Consider the following 21,459-nt stretch of genomic DNA (forward strand, 5'->3'; position numbering starts at 1 on the left):
AGGGTGTGCAGGGTGTGCATGCATACAGGGTTTGCACGCTTGCAGGGTCTGCATGCTCTCAGGACGTACATGCGTGCAGAGTATGCAAACCCACAGGTTTGCTGTGCACTCGAGCAGCGTGTGCATGTGTGTGGGTGGGAGGAAGCCCCGGGCAGGATCAGGCCATGGCTGTGCCTGTAGGACAGCCAGCCTCAGCCATGAGATGCCTGGCAAGGGCTGGCGCTCATCCTGCACCCCTGGGTGTCTTCTTGCATGGTATGAGGGGCTGGATGAGGCCCGCCAGGCAGGAGATGCAGGGGCTGCCCGTTGCTTCCCCACCTGAGACGAGCCGAAATCCCATGCCGAGTGAGGTGCCTTGCCCGCAGCCACAGTCCCATCTCCCTGCAGACCACCCAGGCACCGGGCTCTGCTGGTGGTCAGATGCTGCCATTCAGGGCCAGGAGGTGACACACGCATCGCCCACAGCACCCAGAGCTGTCGGCAGAGCCGGAGGCGAGCTCTGCCCTCAGCTCTGCCGCAGCTTTGCCGGAGAAGGGCTGTAACAGATGTTGCTGCCTGATGTAGGCTGTTTCCAAGCAAACGCTTTAATGGCATCAAATCAAGCTGTTGACAGCAGCAAGGTTATGGCCCTTCCCGGGAGGGGGAGATGGCTGCGGCCATGGCCCGGGGGGCCCTGCACACTCCCTCCCCCCACCATGTGCTCTCCTGCCCCAAAGAAGTTTCCAGCCCGGCTCCTGCTGCCCCTGCAATGGGGATCAATAGGGGGCTGCTGGTGCTCAGCTGCAGCTGGTCACCTGCCCTCAGTGGCCTGTCAAAGCCACTGCGGCTGCAGCCACAGTGTGGGTCTCCACGATGGGGTCCCCAGGGCATCTGTTGAAGGAGGCAGGGCCTGGGGGCCATCACAGTGCCCAGAGCCACCATGACCCTGTGCCCGCAACACAAGAAGCCACGCTCACCTCTGGCACCCCTGAGCACCTTGTCCCCTCCGTCCTCAGGGATGCGTGGACAGCCCAGCCAGCCCCAAAGCTCCCAGCACAGCCCCAGCACCACCCTTCAGGGACACGCAAGGACCCACTGCACCTCCCAGCACCAGTGCATGACTTGGGGTCATGCTGTGGTGCATGAGCCCATGCTGCAGCTGACACAGTGCATGGGGCTGACACAGTGCACAGGGCTGACACAGTGCATGGGGCTGACGCGGTGCATGGGGCTGACGCGGTGCATGGGGCTGACGTGGTGCACGGGGCTGATGCTGTGCACGGGGCTGGTGTGGTACATGGGGCTGACACTGTGCATGGGGCTGATGCGGCACCAGGGACTGATGCGGTGCATGGGGCTGGTGTGGTACATGGGGCTGACACTGTGCATGGGGCTGATGCGGCACCAGGGACTGATGCGGTGCATGGGGCTGACGCGGTGCACGGGGCTGATACCGTGCCAGGGGCTGATGCGGTGCATGGGGCTGATGCCGGGAGCTGAGCCAGGGCACCGTGCTGTACCGTCAGGCCAGCACAGCCCCGCCGCTGCAGACGCCTGCTCACGCGGTGGCTCACAGCCTGCCTGCTGCTCAGGAGGATTTGTGCTGCGTGGCTGGGTTTGGTGTTATTTTCCTCCCCCCTACATCCCTTCTTCCTTCCCTGCCTTCTCCCCTTTCCTCCCCCTTCCCCTTGGCTGGCAGGGACATGGCAGGGCCGGATCCGGAGCCCTCTGAAGGCAGCCCAGGACCTTCCGTGGCAGGGGACCCTCGGTAAGCACCCAAGACCCCCAACATCTCAGCCCCGGGGGGCAGAGGGCATCCCCCAGCCCCCTGCATCCCAGCCTCGCTTCCCAGCTGCTGCTCATCCCGCGGGGCCTGATCCAGCGTCCCCCAGCCCTGCTGCTCCTCCGGCTGCTCCCTCGCCTTTGCTGCTGCGCCATCAACAAGGACTCAATGACTAAAAATAGCTGCGTGCTCTCGCAGGGGGATGCTTCGCCATCGCAGCAGAGCTGGCATCGCGGACTCCCCTGCTCCCCACCCCAAACCCATCCCAGCCCTCATCCCCCCCCACAGGGGTGCAGCCCCACATGCTGAGGCAGCATTGGAGTGGGGAGGGAAGGGATAGGAACCCTCCCTGGCCCCCCTCGGTGGCTCTCGGGGGGCGGGGGGAGGGCTGGGGGGGGATAAGCGCCTATCAAGGAGCGTCAGCCCCGGATTTGTTTAATTGTGAGCTGGTGGAGTTAAAGAAACCCTTTCTGGCCGGCTGCCACACCACAAACTGCTCCGGAGAATTTGATTATTAAGGGAGGAGAGAAATGGGGAGGGGGGGGGGGGGGAGCCAGGGGGTCGGGGTATGTGGGACAGCCCAGGATAGGGCATCCTGGCCCAGGAGCTGGGAATGAGAGGAACTGGGGGGACACAGACAGATCAACCCCCCCGGCAGTTCGGAGGAACCTGCCTGGGCAGGCAGCTGTGGAGCTGCCACCCGTCCGCCTGTCCCCGCACCCCACGGGTGCCCCAGCGGTGCCTGGCACCTAGCTCAGGGGGGTCAGCACCCCCTTTGGGTGCACCCACTGTCAGTGCACCCCCCCTGCAACGCACCCTCTCATGCTCCATGTTAATGCACCCTCTCCCCAGTGCACCCTGCTTAGGCACCCTCCCCCCAGTGAACCCAATACACCCCCCCGCAGTGAACCCCCTCGCCCCAAGGCACCCCTCAAACACACCCTCTCACCAACAGCACCCCATTAACGTACCGTCTCCCCAGTTCCCCCCCATCAGCACCACCATCTCCCGCAATACCAGCCCTCCATCCCAGTGCAGTGACTGGGGGGGGATGGTACCCACAGGACAGCCCCCAGCCCCCTGCTTCCCCCCCATCACCGTGCCCCCCCCCCCCCTCCCCGATTTCGGCGCTCAGCCGACCGGAGCAGCTGTTCCCTGCACACTTCACTTGCCCGCAGATGATGATAAATGGAGCTGGGGCTGCGCCGCCCATTGCGCGGGGGTGGGCGGATGCGGGTAGCGAGGAGGAGGAGGGATGGGGTCCCCATCTCCTGCAGCCCCCCCAGATCACGCTGCTCCTCCCATCCAGCTGCTGGGGAATTCCCTGGGCAGGTCTCGTTCCCCCTGCAACCCCTCCTCTGGGATGGGGGGCTCCTGCCCAGGGAATTCCCATCGCAGTGGGGTGCATCTCCATCGACAGAGCAGCACTTCGTTTGGGGGCACAGTCCTTCATCCCTGCCTGCCCCCCCCCCCCCCCCCCCCCCCAGCCCTGCTCCTCCCCAGCGGGGAATTTTACTTGGGAAAAAAACATCGCCTGCGAACCGCACTCATGACTCAACGTTTCTGCTGGCCTCGGTTTCTCCGTCACTTGCCAGGGGAAGCCCGTGGCCTCCCCAACCTCATCCCCTCGCATGGAAATCTGGCTCACCCACCAGCTCCATCCTCTCCCCTTGGATCTTCCTCCTTTATTTTGGAGGGGGGGAGGAGCTGGGTCCTTGATGTCAGGGTTGGGAGGTTTGAGGGTTGGGCTGGGGAGGATGCAGGGAGGCTCGGAGAGTCACAGCAAGTTGCTGTCTTTTTTTCTTGCTACCGGAAAATGCGAGCTGGCAAGAAAGGATTTGAAAAGGAAGGGAGGAATAAAAAAAGGGGGGGAAAAGGGAGAAAAAAAAGAAAAAGAAGAAAAAGAAAGGGGGAAAAAGGGAGAAGAAAAAAGGAAAAAAGAAAAAAGGGGAAAAAATGAAAAAAGAAAAAACAAGGAAAAAAGAAAAAGAAAAAGGGGGAAAAAGGAAAAAAGAAGGAAAAGGAAAAAAGCAAAAAGGGGAAAAAAGAAAAAAAGAAAAAAAAGGAAAAAAAATAGGCTGGAAGGCTCACAGCAAAGCAGATGCTCAGTCTGAGCCTTCCTGGGCAAATTCCCTCTCTGGCAGGGAAGTGCGCTCCGGATCAAAATTCATCGCGGACGTAACATGGAGGGAGGGCGTCGCGTGTTCTCGCTCCCCAGCAAGGGGATTGACATCAACCTTGAGGCGCTGGCAGGGAGAGGAAAACAAGCCTGTCATGAGGCTGGAAATACGGCCGGGGTTAAGGAGGGACCTGGCTCTCCCAGCCTCTGCACCTAAATCCTGCTGCAGACCTGCCTGCAGCTGCTGGCGCGGCAAGGACGGGCGACACGAGCCTGTGCCAGGGCACGGACAGGCACCACCGCGGCCGTGGGGCAGCCGTGGGGCAGCCGTGGGGCAGCCACTCACCACGGTGGTGACCTTCAGCCAACTCACCAGCCTCAAAACAAGCACCAGCGCGGTGCTGGCACAGCGTCGGTGCAAAGCAACAGCCTGGCCGGCTCTCCGCACGCTCCCGTTTTTCTTCTTTACTCATTTTCTGCCTGACAGGTCGAGATCCTTCTTCCTTCCTCCCTTGCTTCCTCCCTCCCCTCCTGCTCTCAGCCTGGCTCACTTCAATTACAATAATAATTAACCATTCCAATCAATATTGAGACAGCTAATACTAACCTCCCTCCCTCTCCCCCACCCTGTTTTGCCCCCTGCCTCAGTTTCCCCTTGAAGCAGGACAGAAACCGCCTCCCTGCAAGGAAAGGAGGAGAAGCAGAGCAACCGGAGCAATGCTGGCGATCGCTGCCGGTGACGAAGCGCTGCTCTGCGGTCTCCGGATGCGGCCCGTCGGCTGTGCCGCCCAGGGCTGACGCCAGCTGATCGCTCGCAATATTTCGTGCGTGGCTGATATGCAAATCACCGGCGAGACCCTCCCCGCGGAGCAGCCTCCCCACCGCTTGCTCATCGGCACGGCTGCTGGACAAGCTGTTTTGCTGAACTACAGACAGAAGATGCTGGTTCATTACTGGGAGGGAAGCAGGTGCCAGACCCTCGAGGCGCTGCTGGACCCCCCTTGCTGGGCAAGGAAAGCAGAATGTCCCATGGCATCCTCCTTGGTGGTGCTGAGGCCCCATGGGGTTCATGCTGCTTGCAACAAAAATAAAAGCAACAAAAAAAAAGGGAGAGTGAGTGGATCCTCATCCTGGTCCCAGATCCACTCTGCACACACCTGTCTCATGAGCTGGTTGCTCACCGATGCTGCAAGCGGATGCAGTCGAACGCGTGAGGCTGGACTCCCTGGGAATGCCATGGAGGTGGCTCACGGGCCCCAAGCTGTGCTGGCCCACAGGCACCCGCTGAGCCCTCTGGCCCCGCAAAACCACAACAAACTCCGCGGCAGGACCTGGCACCCGCCCAGCACCGCAGCTCATGTCCAGCGTGCAACCCGAGTGGGACCACTCTCCAGCCCTGCCTCAGTTTTCCCACCTCTGGAGTGATCCAGGATGGTGCACAGTGCTGGTGCTCCCATTCCCAGCCAACACTGCCAGCCTGGGAAATGCCGGCCCAGGAGCACGGGGATGGAGCAGAATTGTGTCCCAGCCCTGTGCCAGGGCCCTGGACCTCCTCCCCAGCGGGTGTCTCCATCCCCAGCAGGACTGGAGACCCCAGAGGACAATGGGGTGGCTGTCACCCCCAGGACATTTCCAACTCTCCTGCACGTGCCACTGGGTCCATCCCCTCCAGCTTCAGTGGGTTTGTCTCTGCCCCGGCCACAGCCAGTTTATCTACTGGGAAAACGTTCAGCAAATTCACCCTGTGGTGTCCAAAACCAGGAGGTACTTGGCTGCTGCCAGATGGCCGCTGACAGGCAAAGGACAGACCTTGGCACCGAGCTGTGTCCTGTCCCCCTTCCACACTCGCCTTCCTCTCCAGGAGGTGACGGGGCTTTGCCACCCGTGCCCCCATGTCCCCACCACGTCCTGGTAATTCCTCGGGGGGACACGTATACCCATTGGCTGGCACACAGGAACATTCATGCCCATGTTGTAGATCAGGGGTCCTCAAACTTCTTAACCAGGGGGCCGGTGCGCGGATGCAGTGGCAGGCAGTCACCTGTGGCTGCTTGGTTCCCCCCCGCAACCCCCAGCTGGGGGGGGCAGGGGCGTTCTGTAAACACCGGGGGCCGGATTGAGGACTCTGGGGGGCTGTATCTGGCCCGCGGGCTGTAGTTTGAGGACGCCTGTTGTAGATGAACGCTGTTAAATATTAGCAGTGGTCCCAGCGCCATTGAGACCCCCTCACTGGGACCCTCACTGGGACATGGTTCCGAGGGGCATCACCCCATCCCTTCTTTGCCTTCCCATGGCACTGCATGCCTTTGGGGCAGCCACCCCGCCGTGCCGAATCGCATCGCCCAAGCTGGAGACCCAGCGACCGCCAGCTCCCCACCGCCAGCACGGCAAACCCCCTCGGCCACAGGCACCCTGCGGATGCCGCGCTTTGGCATCTGCCTGCAGACAGGTCTGTCCGCTGGAGATGAATTCAGCTGTGCCGCTGCCAGGCTCTGCCCTCTAAGTCATCTCCCGCCAGCAGCAGACAGCTCGGTAATGAAGCGTAATGCTCCGGCACTCCCCTGAGTGACAGTGGCCAGCACTGGCTGCGTCCCAGCAGCTCAGCACGGCCTCCCCTGCTTGCCAGGAGGGGAAAGAGGGGGAAAAATGAGCATCCCAGGGAAGAGGGGGAAAAATGAGCATCCCCTTGCCATGAGCAGGGCTGCGGGTGGCAGAGCAGCGTGTCTCCCCAGCCCGCACGGTGGGAGCTGCTACCCCGGCTGGATCTCTGCTTGGGGATGCTGAGTAGGAATCCTCTGGGGAAAAGGAAAAATAAGAATAAAAAGGGGCTGGAAAAAAAATAAATCCAGGTTAAAAAAACAGAATATAAAAGGGGGTTGAAAATAATCAATTGAGGTTCAGTGTTGTGTGATAAATTATTTCAGCATTATACATTCCCTGTCTCTAAATCCCAAAGACAAATACTGGGGCAGGTGAAGTAGGGAAGCAGATTTCCAAAGGCCTTCTCCTGGTTCCCGGTTATTGACTCTGTCAATCACCGTGGGCACCGTCCCAACCTTTCGCACCGCAAAATCTGCTCCTTTTGTTCCTGCTGAAAACCCGGTGGGGGGAAAAGAGGAGAGGAGAAGAATTTGGGGCAGGGAACTTCCAAAAGGGATGATTAAGGAGTTAATCTGCCTGAAATAGATAAGGAGCTTAGAGCTGCCGGTATTTGACTGTCCAAGTTTGGATTCAGCGTGTCTTAAACACTGGCTGGAATGTACTTAGATATGACCAAAGTACATGTCCCCCCGAGGAATTACCAGGTTGCCAATTAGATTTGCTTCCCAGATTCACTCAAACCTTCACAAGCTTCTTCAGAGCAGGAAAATTGCTGCCTGTCCCTGGGGAGGTGGCAGAGCAGCCGCTGCTGCCTGGCCCCACAGCCAGCACTGCACGGCAGAGATCCTGGGACCTGAGGGATGGCGGCACAGCCGGGGTGATGGCAAGGTGGGGATGCCTGTGCCAGGGTGTGGGGCACCAGGCATAGCCTGGTGGATGCTGCTGGTGGGGTTTGGGCAGTTTTGGGAGCTTGGGGATGCATGTGTGAACCTTGCCATTGTCATGGCTCAGCACCGGGGATGCTGGTGTGCTGGCCAGGCTCTCACTGGACCAGGCTCAGCATTCCACAGGGCTGCAGAGCTGGGGCTCTCCCCATCTCCAACCAGGCTCCTGGTGCTGTCACACAGCCAAATCCGACCCAAACTACCCCAACCTGGCTCCACCTGAGCCAGCGGCAGCCAGAGCTGTCCCAGCCTCCAGGCAAGGGGGCACAACACAGAGCGGAGCCATGATGTCACGTGGGGAAGGCGAACAAGCACCAGTGGTGAACACCCAACTCCCAGTTTCCACGGGCACCCGGCAGACCACGAGCATGATGCTCAGAGCAGTGAGACTCACTGCCCACGACGGGGAGGGGGTCACCACCACAACCAGCACCAGGGCAAAGCACCAGTAGAAAAGCAACCACCATCCCCTGCAAAAACAGCTCTCTATCCATTTAACTACCCCATTCCCATCCCCATTATTTACGATTCATAATGTGACGGTGAAAGTAATGAAGTTTGGGGATTACGTGACTGTCACAGAGGTAGGACCATAACGGAGGGGACCCCCCGCTGGCTCCTGCACCAACACGCAGGTGCCAAGCTCCTTTCCTATCCTGGCAGTGTGGCCAGGCTGCGCTCACTAGATCAGAGCTGGGTTTCTCTGCTGGCATCCCAATCCCATGGAAAGGTGTCGGGAGCAGCAGCACGTCTCACCAGGCTGGTCTCAGCATCACCAGAATGGCAGTGGCGTGATGGAAAGTTGCTGGAACATCAGCTTCGGATGCTGAGTCCTGGTAACAGTTGCTATGTGAAACATTCAGAGGTGGAATTTACTGTCACAGTTAATAATAGATGAAGGTTTTAGAATTTTTGATGCTTTACATTTTAAGCTGTTTGATTTATAATGTTTCAGAAAAGGAGGGGGGGAAAGGCAGGAGCTGAACAGCAGCTCATGGTAAACATGCTGAGCGGGGAGGTGGGCAGGGGCTCCATTCATCCCCCCTGCCCATGCCAGGGACGCAGGTGAGACCCCCCACCATAGCCACTGGGATGAGATCTCCCCACCAAGCACCGGGACCAGGGAGCATCCCTGAGGAAAACCGGGGCGTGATTGGAATTGAGCCCCTCAATTGCCAGATTGCACTTAAATTTCTTTTTTTCCTGAAATCGCTGCACCTCTTCTCATTCTGCCTGCCCGCCCCTGCCGGTGTTTTTATTCCGGCGGGTTGCTGGGTTATTTACTTGCTGGCTCTCCTCTCCCCTCTTGCAGGTGTATTTCAAGTAGGCTCCTTAAATAGCAGCGAGCTGTGCGCCCGCGGCGGTGCGCGCTAGGTCGTGCTGATTAGCAACACGCTGCCAAAAAAAAGAAGGGTCTTATTTCCCCGCCGAGCTGCCGCCGTGTTTGCACAAAGAGGTGCCGATGCCCTGGCACATGAGGATGCTGCAGCTGGATCCGAGGGCGCTGGTGTTGTTGTGTCCACTCCCGGCCTGAGCTCTCCTTCCTGGAAAGCGGCAGAGAGCACAGGTGCCAGTGCCGTGTGAAGGACCTTGGTGTCCCTCGATGTCCTTCAGCATCCCTTGCTGTCCCTCAGTGTACCTTGACAGGCTCCAAAGCTGCCCAGCGCGCAGGATGGCTTCAGCTCCAGCACCTTGTTCCAGCTTCTCCCAAACCCTGGAGCATCCCAGCATGCTGAATGTGTGTGTGGAGCATCCCAGTACCCCAGATGTGTCTGATCAGGCAGCTCTAATCCCAGCTCAGCAGGGCTTCGGGGCAGGCACGAGGCGGGGACCAGAGGGGGACCCCAGACCTCTGCTACCAGCACGGGGCACACAGCGACATATTGGTAAAATTGGGGGGGGAGGATGGATGAGAGGGGGGTCCCCTTCTGCTCCTCCAGACCAAGAGAGGTGCTGCAGTGCAGAGGGCAGGAGCCACATCGCGGTGCTGTCGGGAGGACCTGAAGCAGAGAGGATGTGGGGGCTGGAGCTGGGATGCTGGAGCCTCCAACCCCCGGAGACATCCCAGCCCTAAACAGCTCCATGGCTCCTGCTAAGGCCCCAGGTGGACACTGGGGCTGCCAGTCCCCGGGAGGTGGCTGAGGTGTGTCCCCCACCACTGGCACCCTCCAGAGCCCCCGGCTCCCCGCCAGGATTGGGGATTCCCGGGGGTCCTGGGCTGAGCTGCCCCATGATGTCTCAATCAGGGCTTGTGCATCGCCCCATTTACATATGCACAGCCTGGCTGGAGCCGAGTATAATTTCTTTATAAAGCGGCTTTGACACACAGGGTAGCTCGCCTTAATGAGGAGGGTTATTCCACAAAGATCCGTTACTAATGGGCTTGGGGGCAGACAGTGCCCGTGCACAGATGCCTGCTGCCAAAACCAGCGCCACAATGCGCCCGGCTCTTCCCCGGCTACAGGGTCCCCACTGGCTTTGCACCCACGGCTGGGCTGGTGGTGGTAACCTCCAGCTTGGTGGGCTCCCACCCTGGTCCTGGCAAGACCCCGATGTCCCTGCACCTCTGCCACTGCCTCCCTGCCTTACAGCAAGAACCGCTTGGAGGTCCAAAAACAACCGTGATGTGCTTCTTGGCGTGGAAACCATTCAACCCTTCCCAAAAAGCAGCTCCAGGAAGAAAGATTGAGGCCAGTGCGGCTCCGGTGTCCCCCAGTAGCCACTAAGTCCCCGCTCGACACACCAAACCCTTGATGTCCCTCCCTGCCACGGCCCCAACCGAAGTCACCGCTCCTGCCAGGCACCACTGCGCTGGCTGCCAGCGATCAGCCCATCATTACCAGCACCGCCTTATTAAAAAACACCAAAGGGCTTTAAAACCCGGGACTCCCCCAAGAGCAAGTCCCACCCTGCCGAGCCCCGACACATTTGGTGCAGGGGTTCAGCCCCGCCGCCCCCCCAGGGACCCCCGTTAGCGGCGGGTGCCTCGTTAGCCAGCGCGATGCTGGCGATTGGCTGTGACTTGTTTGCGGCGTCAAGCGGCTCTGCCCCAGACACCTTCTCATACGACCAGAGGCGCAGTACGTCCCAGGGCACTGTCACAATATATTAAGACACGGCGCTAAAAATAAGCCACGGCAAAAATAAGCAAGGAAATCGCAGTCCCTGCCTGCCCCTGCCGGCCTGGCGCGGGCAGAGCCCCCGCTGCTGCGCGCGAGCTGGGGAAGTGCGTCAGGAAAGAGCGGATTTTGCTGGGGTTTATTAAAATGACACGTTTCCCCCCTTCCCTCCACCCCCCTGTCCAGCCTCACTGAGCAGCGAGGCCCACAGTGACACACGGGGCTCGGTGACAAATCATCCCAGTTTCCCTGCGTGCCGCTGGTTCAGGGCATGGCCACGGCTGGTGCGTGGTGCTGTGCCCTCCCCGGGGCTGCAGTGGATCCCTGACCCCCTGACCCGCCCCCAGCTCAGGATGTGGCTCTGCTGAGCTGGGAGCCACGGGCGCAGCACCACGTGCCCAGCCACGCTTTGCTGTTGAAGGATGGCTGGGGTTTGGCCAGCCCTGTGTTAGATGCAATGCCCAGGCTGGTGCCCCACGGCTGTCCCCATCCCGGCAGCTCCCCAGAGGGGTACCCATCTGCAAACACCCCATTTTCCCTGCTCGCTGCTCCCCAGGCGTGTGAGCACCTGCACGGCACAGCCCATGGGATGGAGGCCAGGAGCATCCTCCCCTCCAGGGATGCATTTTGCCCTGGAGAACCTGGAGAGGGGGCAGACAGGGGCAAGAGGCTGCCTGCACCCATCCTGCTGCCCCCACCTCGTGGGGTACCATCCTCCATGCCAGGTCCTGTGGGGACGTCAAGAGGGACCAGCGGGGACACAGCCCCTGCTGTCTCCGGAAGATGAAAGAGCTGCTCCAAGCTCGGGGACGGCTCCGTGCCTCCAGCTGAAGGCGTGCAGCCGCCCTGCTGCCTCAGCTGCGGCTGGAACGAATGCATGCACATACCTCTGCCCCGGCACGGGTGTTTGCTCTTCTCTTCCGCGGCTGTGATTGATTAAAGGATCAGGGACATCTGAGAATGGAGGCAGCAGCGGCAGCAGCAGAAGCAGCTCCCTTTGGACTTGGAGAGCTTCCTTGCCTGCTGCTTGCTGCTGCCGTTGCCTGTCAGGCAGCTTTTAATCAAGGTTTGCTTATATCTGCAAAGGCCTTTCCCAGAGGGATGAAGGGAGGAAAAGAGGGGGGGAGAGTATATTAACATGCCAGCCACCCTCCCTCTCCCTCTCCTTTGTTTATGGAGAGGGTCAGTGCTTGGAAACGGCTGGTGGGGATGGGGGAAGGCGCTTTGGGGGTGCTGGGGTTGTTGGTGGCGCTGGTGCAGCTCTCAGCACGTCTCGGTATCATGGCGTAGCCATGGGTAGGGAGGGTTATTGGCACCTGGCTGGGATGTGCTCGGTAATGGCAGCAGGACCTGGTGGCCGGGGCTCAGTGGCTTCCTCTGGATGGCCCTGGACACGTGGTGCATCCCCAGGGTGCTGCGGTGGGCAGGGCGGGGAGACAGAGACCAACCTGCCCCCCAGATCAGGGTCTCAGCCCAGAGGGACCAACACCGTCCGTGCGCCGAGACCGGCATCATCCACACACCAAGACCAGCCAGGTGGAGGAGCCTGGGTCCCCTCCATCCCTGCCCCAGCCCTGCAGAAGATCCGTGTCTCCTGTCCTACAGCAGCACCGGGGCTGCAGCCGTGAGCCCCGGGGTGGCCATGTCACGACATCCCATCTCCCTTCCGCAGTGCGGGCTTGGGCAGTGACGCTGGGGCTGCAGAAAGAATGATGCCAGCCCCAAACCTGCCCCACAGCAGCCCAGGAATGGGTTTGCCCCACGACGCCGGGATTTGGCACAGCACAGGTGGGCTGGCAGCAGCCCTGGCAGCACCTGCCACACCGCCATCGCCCGCTGCAGCCACCACCAGGGTCCGTGCACACCCGTGCAAGGAGGACGGGTGACCCCCAGCCCTGCATCCCCCCACCGAGCAATGTGTTTGCCTCTGCTGCCATTCGCACGCATCACTTAGGCTCTTGTGTTATCTTATTGCTCAGCTAATGACCTGCTAAAAGTATTATGTGAAAAACCGCGCTCTTAGCCAGCCATTAAACTGGTTAGGACCAGCGGGTCATGCTTTATTGCTTTAATAACTGAGTTTATGAAAGGTCGTCTCATAACTGATAACATGCATAATTTTTGTAACTTAATTAATGCTGCTAATATACTGGAGTCTCCATCAGCTGCTGTTGCAACTGATGTGCAGTTTACATCCAAAGCGGGGCTGGGTAGGGTGTCCCGGGCCAGGCTCTGCCCCAATGTCCTTACCAGGTGGCACCTGCAGTGGGAGCGGGGTTCATATCCATGCCAAAACCCTGCCGTGCCACTTTGCCGCATTGGAGCATCCCATTCGGAAACGCTCTACCTGGGAAGGGGATCGCTGTGAGCAGGCAGAGGGGAACGGGACCAGAGCCCGGCTCCCAACCCAACAACGCCATAGGGATGTGATGTCCTTGCTTCCCCTGGTCCCAGTCCACACAGCAGCCGAGGGCAGCCGCAGGACCTGCAGTCAGGGAGAGTTTTGTTTGGGGAAGGACCAAAAGCATGTGCGGGATGGGAGTTGCTCCAGCAATCTCATACATCCCTGCCTGGTGTTAAAACTGAGCAAAGGAGCTTTGCCCTGAGTGGGGATTGGGGGTTGTGCCTCAGGAGGGTTTCCCCCGGGAACCCCGAGACTGACCCTGCTCCTCCCGGCGATGCTGCGGGCGGCCGGGCTGGCACAGGACAGGCTCCCAGGTGCTGCACATCAATCGCAGCCCCGCAGAGGTAAATGTCATAGAGCCAGCTGCCTTTCTTCCCAGCGCTGGATTTTTTAAGGACAACCTCCTCGAAAAGAACATGTTTTTCTCATTAAAGGGGGGGGGGGGAATAAAGAAGCAAACAACTTCTCCCCACCAGCCCTAGCGCACACCTGGGGGGCTGAGTGTCTGCAGGGGGAGCTGGCAACCAAAGGCATTTTCCAGGCAGCAAAACCAGACCCTTCCCTTGCAAAAAAAAACCCCAAAAAAACCCCCAAACACGTAAATAGGAGCCCAGGTGCGTGCGGTGTGCAAGTCCCTGATATGCTGCCACCAGCAAATCTGGTGAGCTGCGAATCCCCGGCACCGCGCATCCAGCACTGCAAATCCGACCTGCTCCAGTCGCCTGCTTAGTTTTGCAAATTCTTTCCTGCTGGCTGAGAAAAGCCAATATGTCTGCTGCTCCCGCTCCAGCGCAATAATTGTTCAGCGCTGGTTATCATCCTGCCAGAAAGGCACGAGCTACCGCTGGGGCACTCTGCTTGCTGTAAATGCAGCTAGATGATTTCCTAGCAAATGCAAGTTTTCCAAGGAAGTGGGTGGAATCTGCTTGTCTCTGATTAGACAGCTTGGGTTTTTGTTTTCCTGGTGCTTTAGAGAGAGAAGAAAAAAAAAAAAAAAGGCATAAAATATGTGGCTTTCCATCCCCTCTGCCCTGAAACACAGGCTTGCACACATCCCGGCGATGGTCCCCCTGGGATGCGCAGCTTTGCCCACACTCTGAGCAATGATCCTGTGGAATGAGGCTATGATCTTTCATCAATCATTGCCGAGCGCTTATCCCTCTCACGCCCACTCCCCGGGCTGTGCCCAGCGAGTGTACAGCCCCACCATTCAGCTTGCCCTCCTCACCTCCAAAAATCAAAGGGTGTAGCGTTGGTCCCCTCCCCGTGCCTGTGAGGTCAGGACCCTGCCCAGGGCCGGAGGGCACAGGGCAGCCCCTCTGCCACCCTCCCAGCCCAGCACCACAGAAGGATGCTTGGGAGCAGATGATGGGGAGCCCTTCTGCAAGGAGAGCCTTGCAGGAACCGCTGCTCACGGGCAGGGTGAATCCCGAATCCCAGGGCAGCATCCAGGCTAAGCAGGATGCTGCGAGGGAGGTGGGATCAGGACAAGCCCTGAGGCTGCAAAGAGGCAGGTCTGCCTCTCCGCCCTTGCCAGGGGAGGAAAAATGACTTGAAATTAAGATTTCCTGATGTTTGGGGGCTTGGAGACCTCGACACCCCCTGCGTCCATCTGGCTCATCCCCTCTTGTGGCAGCTCGCTCCTGCGTCCCCGTCTATCGGTGAATACCAATTATGGTTTAGGAGAATGTATATCTGAGATGTGCAAATACAAAAGGCAGGAAATAAAAGTCATCTCTTACTGAAGAGGAGAGGTAACCATGACTACCTGGGACCTCATTTAAAACTGTGCCGGCCGCAGGCTAAAAGGCAACGCTTCCTATTGTTACACACGTTTACGGAAAGCTTTGAAAACCCGTTTCCCCCCCAAAACCAGCTGGGAAGTAAGAATGAAAATGAGAATTGGAGGGGGGGAGGAGGTAGAAGATATTTATTGGTGTTTGCGGGCTGGTTTTGCGTCCTCCCTGCATGAAAACAGCCAGCAAGCTGAAACTTCAAATGAGCAACTCGGAGGGAGACGGAGCGCCGGCGGCTGCGGCATCGTGGCTCTGGCGCCACGTGGCAGCCAGCCGGGAGCCTGCGCGGCCAAGGCAGAGCTGCAGCTCGAGCGCTTGGAGGGAGATGCACACCCAGAGGAAAGTGGGTAGCAAGGGAGCCCTTCTCCGGAGGCAGCAAGTGCTGTCAGGATGCGCCAGGGGCCTGGTGGCTCTTGGTACTGGACCCAGCCACCCCGCTGCTGCTCGCCATGCCACAGCTGGCACCCAGGCATACTTCGCCTGCTGGCACTGCCCGTGGTCAGTGGGATCTCAGAGGCGCCCTGGGAAGCTGGGTCCTGCCGAGCTCTGACGTGCCATGGCTGCTGTTTGCAGGCTGGATCCTGCACCCCGCAGGAGGGATGCTCCGGGCAGGCAGGGCATGACTGGGAAGCACCGGCTTCACCTGCCAGGTCCACGCTGCCAGCACAGAGCCGGGGGACGTGGCTCGCTGTCCTCAGCCACCTGTAGACCCAGTCACTCTGACACACGTGTAACCACGACCTGCCCCATCCACATCGAACACCAGGAAAGCTGTCCTCCAGCCACCAGCCTAGCCGGGCCCTCACACCACTCTTGAGCTCGTGGTTACAAGGCCAGGGACCGGGCCATTAAATTCACTGGGTTTTGGTTCAAGAGCCGTCCCACCTGCCACGCTCTCAGCCACGTGCAGCCAGCAGGAACCACCTCGGTGCGCCTTGAGACCAGACACTGCTTTCGCAGGGAGCCACATTCAGTGTACGGCACCAAAAGGCATCGCCGCAGTTGCAGCCAAACGCGATGCTTGCCTTCGCTCCCTTCATCCCCGGGTGCTTGCCACAAACTCTTGCCGGCAACACTTTCCCCTGCCCACTGCTGGCATGGCCGTGGCCCCCCGCACCCCCTTGCCAGCACCCCAGACCCACACCTAGGACCACACCACAGGGCTGCAGGCAGGAGCCCAAGCCAGGAATTATGGTCTGTACAAAAGACAATGACAGTGAATCTTGTTACTGGCTTTTCAGCAAACGTAATTCCTTTTTATTAGAAAATTAAAGGGTATGAAAAGCTTTCCGAGGCTGAAGAGCTGAAATGTGCTTTCATAAAATATGCGACGTCTGATAAAACGGATTTGCTTGTCTGCCTGCCCTGGCCCCCTCCCCCTCCTGGTTACTATTCCTACCAGCAAGGTGATGCCTTTTGCCAAAACACCAAAACTTGGCTGGCTCTCACCTGCAGAGACCCCTGGGGACCCCCGGCACCCTGGCCATCCGGCCGTGAGGCACCATGCAGCTTGTGCCTGCTTGAGGGTTGGTTTGGGGTTTGGGTTTTTTTAGCTAAATAAAACGCTGAGGGGCAGTTTTTCCCCTTCAGGGTTGCAGGTAAAGGCTGATGACGATCCAAACCATCATCCCAAACCCAGCCATGAGGATGCAGCAGGTGCAGGCAGAAGGAGAGGTGAAGCCAGGCAATGGCAGACAGAAAGCGATGGATTCCCCCCAGCCACTGCACAAACAGCAGCTATTAAAAACCTCCCAGGGAGCCCCCTCCTGAAGATGAAGCCACGCCACCCGTGTGCCAGCACCGAGCTGCATGCGAGAGGTGCCAAGGGCCTGCAAGTTGCTGGCATCAGGCATCAGGCAACTAAGGTAATGTGAGGAATCTTGTTTTCTTCCCTTGAATTGTTCCCTCTCTCTGGCTTTTTCGTCTTTCCAATGGTCTGAGCCAGCCTTCCAGGTCTGCAGGGTTAAAGGTTTCTCATTCTTGCCTGCTTGGGCTGGAGGGGCTGGCACAGGGGACCAGGGCACCATGGAGAGATGCTCACAGGCAGTGCTGCCTCTTCCACCTCCCGTGGGCAGAATGCCCCTCACCAGCCCTCCACAGACAAGGACAACGCCAGGGCCTGGCGCAACCCTCTGGGTTTGGTATCTCCATTCCGTTTCCAGGGTCAGTTTTGTCTCTGCAAGCCCCTGGGGACAAGCAGCTGGGGATGCGCGGCAGTGGGACACATCTGTCCCCACACAGAGATCACGAAAGCCCGGGATGGTGCACAGGGACCCTGCCATGACCACCGCGCTGGCAGGCACGGGGATGGCACCCTCCGACAGATTGCCACCCTTGGCATGGCAGAGACTGGGGAGGTGAAACAACGTCCCCTGGGTGCCATCAGGGAGCTGATGCCTCAGCTGGGGGAGGACCCGGCAGCCTTGGCCGCTGTCCCCAGGTGACTCCATTCCTGGTGATGTGACACAGGGGCAGGCGGTGAGGGGCTGGCAGCACCGCTGGCATGCACCCGCTGCAGCGTGTGGGACAAGCCACCAGACACGGGGCCACGGAACCGGTGGGGACAGGGACAGGCGGCATCCAGCCATCTCCCTGCCACTGCACCGCTTCCATGGGGAGAAGCAACCCCGGTGGCAACCTCATTTGTGCCACTGAAGCGTGCATCCCTGCATGCCCCTCCTTCCCCTGGCGAGCACGCGCGCCACGACCCAGAGACGGCAGCTTCCCCTTGCCACCCCGGCAGCCCCGGCGGCTGCGGCCTCGCCGTGCCGCTGGCAGTGCCGCGCGTGCGACGCCTCGCCGGCTATTACCACAGGAAGAGCTGTAACGCTACAGCAAACCTCCCCGCTCAGCCCTGCTACAAATCAGGGTCAGGCGGCAGTGCTGTTAGACAGAGCCTGCTGCTACGTGCTCCTGCTCCTAATGTCCTCCCCGGCACGCTTAATGGGGACGCGGAGGAGAGACGAGACGGTGGCTCAGCCCCACCGCCCATCCGGGGGCTGCTGCCCTCCGGTTTGGCTCCTCCGTAGCCGTGCCAGCTCCAAGCCACGGCTGGCGGTGCTGAGGGTTAACGCCGGGGAGGCACGGCCGGGGATGTTTTCTCCCCTGGGGCTGCTCTGGCTTTACCTTTAACATCTGCAAATGTGGTTAAAAGTTTGCTGAGCCTATTTTTAGAGCCTCTCACCACATGCGATTTCTTCATCGTGAGACAGGAAACGCTGATGAGGTTGCTCGCCACGGAGCTGCTTTATCCTCCCCGGACGGCCTCCAAACTCCTCCGATCTGTGTGGTGCTGCCATGCCAGCAGCTTCCCGCCCCCCACCTCCCAGTGAGGGGACCGCATCCTGCGGTGGCAGCTATGGCAAGCCTGAGAGGTTTTGTCACCACAGGTGACAAACCGTTGGAGGGTGCTGGCCCCGCACCTGCCAGCACGGCGGTCACAGCGAGGTCCCTGTCCACGGTCCCTGGGCAGTGCCGATCTCCATGCAGGACGGATGCGTCCCGCTGCCATTCCATCCCGGGGACTTGCAGAAGCAAAGCTGACCTCAGCAACGGAAACACAAAACCCAGAGGGCCAAGCCAGGCCCTGGTGTTGTGGCCCCTCTCCACCGGCTTGCCCTGTGCCTCAGTTTCCCCAAAGCAACAGCAGTTTCCTTTGCTGACCACCCCGGAGCAGTGCTAAGGGCTTGGTGGCTGCTGCATCTCCTTGACCATGGGATGCGTTGATGCTTTGGCACCGGGCAGAGGGGCTGTCACCAAACAGACCCTGGCAGGGATGCCCACCACCCACCTTCGTGCCCACCAACCCCAGCACGGGCTGCTCGGCATGTCCCCGCCATCACGTTTCATGCACCACGGCTGTGGAGCCAAAGCAGAGCGCGGCTGCCCCATCGGGCACCAGCCCTTTTGCTGCCTGTCACAGCCCTGTGCCTGAATCCGTGGTGCGGGCTCGACAGCCCGCGAGCGCGGCTGCGGCTGGGCGGCGCGAGTACCTGCTGTTTGAATGTCAACACCTCATTTATACATCTTGATTGGCTCTCATCAGCCATGCTGCGTTACACCTGATTGCTCCGAGCCGACGCGGGGTGCCAGACTGCAGCGCGTAATTTCATTTAATTGGCCCTCCATCCGAAGCAAAACAGAAATAGAGGAATAAAGAAACAATAAAGCATCCTCCCCCTTAAAAAAATTAAAAGCTCTGCATTTTGGGGGTTGGTTTTATTTTGCAGCCATTAGCAGGCCATGCCGCAGGCTGTGGGAATCCCTTCCCGGTGGTGCCGGACCCTGTGCGAGCTGTGAGACGCTTTGCCAACCCATGGGCTCAGCACGCTCGTCCTCCCCTTGTCCCACGATGAGCCCCGTGTTCGTGTCACGCTCGCCTGTGCTCCTTCTCCCGCCCGCTCTCGCAAACCACTGAGGCTGAAATTTCAATTAAGAAAGAGAAATAATTACCCGCCGCTCCACATTTCCTCTAAAATGGTAGCCAATGCCAGCAAGCCGAGTCACCGCCTCCCGCTGCGTCCTGGCGCTTCACCGACGGGCTGGCGTTCAGCTGACATTTCCAGGATAATGCCAGCCCAGCCGCCACTCACCGGTGGCCACTACCGCAGTCATGCCGGGAGGCCAACGCCAAGCAGATGCTTGGAAGAGACGCTTGCTTCCTCGGCAGGAGCGGGGCTGCCGCGAGCCCCCACCACCCGGCTTGACCTGGCGCTGGGTCCGATCCCTCTGCCCAGCACTGCCCGCATCCAGCCATGCCACGGGCTGGGGTGCCGGTCCCCTGCTCTCTGCCTAGCAGAGGTGACCCACGGTAACAATTTGGCTCACCCACTCCCGGCCCCAAGCCGCACACCGCGGGGAACCGCCACGCTGCCACCCCTAACAGCTCCTGTGCGTGGGGACGAGGCGCACGGGAGGCCAGGAGTGAAAGGATGGGCAGCACCAGGGTGGGCAGCAGCCTTGGCCGCACCGGCGGCACTGCTGGCATGTGGAGCACCAGTGGGAAAGGGCAGATGGACCCACCTTTGGGACATGTCCCCAGCTTGGGCACACCGGCAGTGTGGCTGTGTCAGCCTCCCCACAGCACTGCTCTGGGCGCACCTCCGAACTGCCCACAGCTCCTGGGAACGGCTCTGCTTGTGTTCACCCTGATGATGTTCCAGAAACCACATTTCTTGCATCGTTTTATTTTAGCACAGCCAGAAATAAAAGAGAAACAAACCCCATTGGGGCTGGAAAGGGTGCAAACCCTGATCAGAGGATGTTGTGGCATCCCACAACTGCCCCTGCAGCTTCGCCTCACCAGCCAGCCTGTTCTGGCTCTAGCTCATGTCCTGCTGGGGTGGCACAACTCTGTCACCGATCCCCACCGACCATCCCTGGCCAGTGCAGCCAGAGGTGTGAGATGCAAACCCCAGGAGAAGGCAGAGACAGATGCCCACCTGGGCACAGGAGGCCTTGCCATCCTGAAGATGAGGATGAGGATGAAGGTAAGGAAAGGAGAAGCATGACGCACAGGGCTGGCCATGTGTTTCACTCACCTTGCAGAACTGCCCCAGGCTTGAGCCCCTCCTGCTTCTGCCAAAACCTCCACTGGGCACCAAACCAGCAAGAACCACCTATCGGCTCACAGCGGGCTTGGCTGGGGAGATGCCGTGCAGGTGGTGAGGGCTGAGACAGAGCTCCAGGAGCTGGGGGTGGTGGTGGAATGGGCGCTCCCTGCCCAGCGCCACCGCTGTAATCAGCTTGTGGCACCGTGTGCTACGGGAGCTGTACCTTGAGTGAATAGTAATTACGCTCCTACAGCCCCGGCCGTCCAGGGAGCTCCACAGGTGCAGCAAGGATCCACGCTGCTGCAGAACAAGCTGCTGTGGGCGATGTGGTGCGTTCCCCAAACCGGACCCTTGGCAATCAACAGGGACAGTGTCTTATTTTCTCTGGATGTTTTCCCATTCCTCTTCCCGTAAGCCAGAGGGCCGGGTCGGGGGGGCCACAGCAAAGGCTGTGAGTCCTGTGACTCCAGCGGCAGGAAGATGCGGGAGCCCTGGGCAGCGATCACAAGAACGGCGAAAGCAGCAACCTCAGGTTGCAGATTAGCTTCATTTTATAGGCAGGGAGGCAGAAACCTCCCATGGTTCAACATCTCGTCGGAGACCACACATGGAGCCTGGGGAAAGCCAGGGAGAGGTCGCAGGTCTTTGTGGGGTGAGAGCATCCTCTCCTCAGGGAGGGAGGCAGCTTGCAGCCAGCAGGACCCCGCGGATCCCCTGACCCATCACCGCACCCCAAACTTCACATGGGGCCACACGCTGCACCCCCTGCCCCTATGACTCCAGACACCCACCCCTGCAATACCGGCAGGGGCTGCAGAAACCAGTTTGGCGAAGAGAGGATCTTTAACCAAGTTTAAATGCACTTCCCTTGACTCGGTTCCCAGTTCAGCGTAGAGGAGACCCAACTTGGCCGGCAGCCACGGTGCTCAGCTATGCACGTCCCTACTGAGAGACACATTCCTCAGCACTGCAGCTAAGTGCAGCACAGCCTTTGAGGCCTTCACCCCTCCTTCAATGATAATTTATGCCCTCTGACCCAACTCCCCCTTTTAAATCAGGCTGATCAATAGAGAAATCAGACAATCCTTTTAAGAAACTATCTCATCTGATCCTTCCAGCTAATGATCTCTGCTCTTCTTACAGCTGTTTGCAGATATGTAGC

At 59.6% G+C, this 21,459-nt stretch overlaps 1 protein-coding gene across 5 annotated transcripts in view; it reads right to left on the reverse strand.

Annotated features, from left to right (window-relative positions):
* RAI1 (retinoic acid induced 1) overlaps window positions 1-21,459 on the reverse strand; it is a 100,336-nt gene that overhangs the window by 12,296 nt on the left and 66,581 nt on the right. The window contains exon 1 of one of the 5 annotated variants that reach the window (XM_080386515.1): window positions 3,322-4,522. The exons of the other annotated variants lie outside the window; for them this stretch is intronic. The gene's annotated coding sequence lies outside the window, so the exon portion shown is untranslated. Of the gene's footprint in view, window positions 1-3,321; window positions 4,523-21,459 lie in introns of those variants that run through there. 5 annotated transcript variants of the gene reach the window in all.

The sequence above is a fragment of the Falco punctatus genome, assembly GCF_963210335.1.
Source record: "Falco punctatus genome assembly, chromosome: 4".
NCBI classification, from domain to species: Eukaryota; Metazoa; Chordata; class Aves; order Falconiformes; family Falconidae; genus Falco; species Falco punctatus.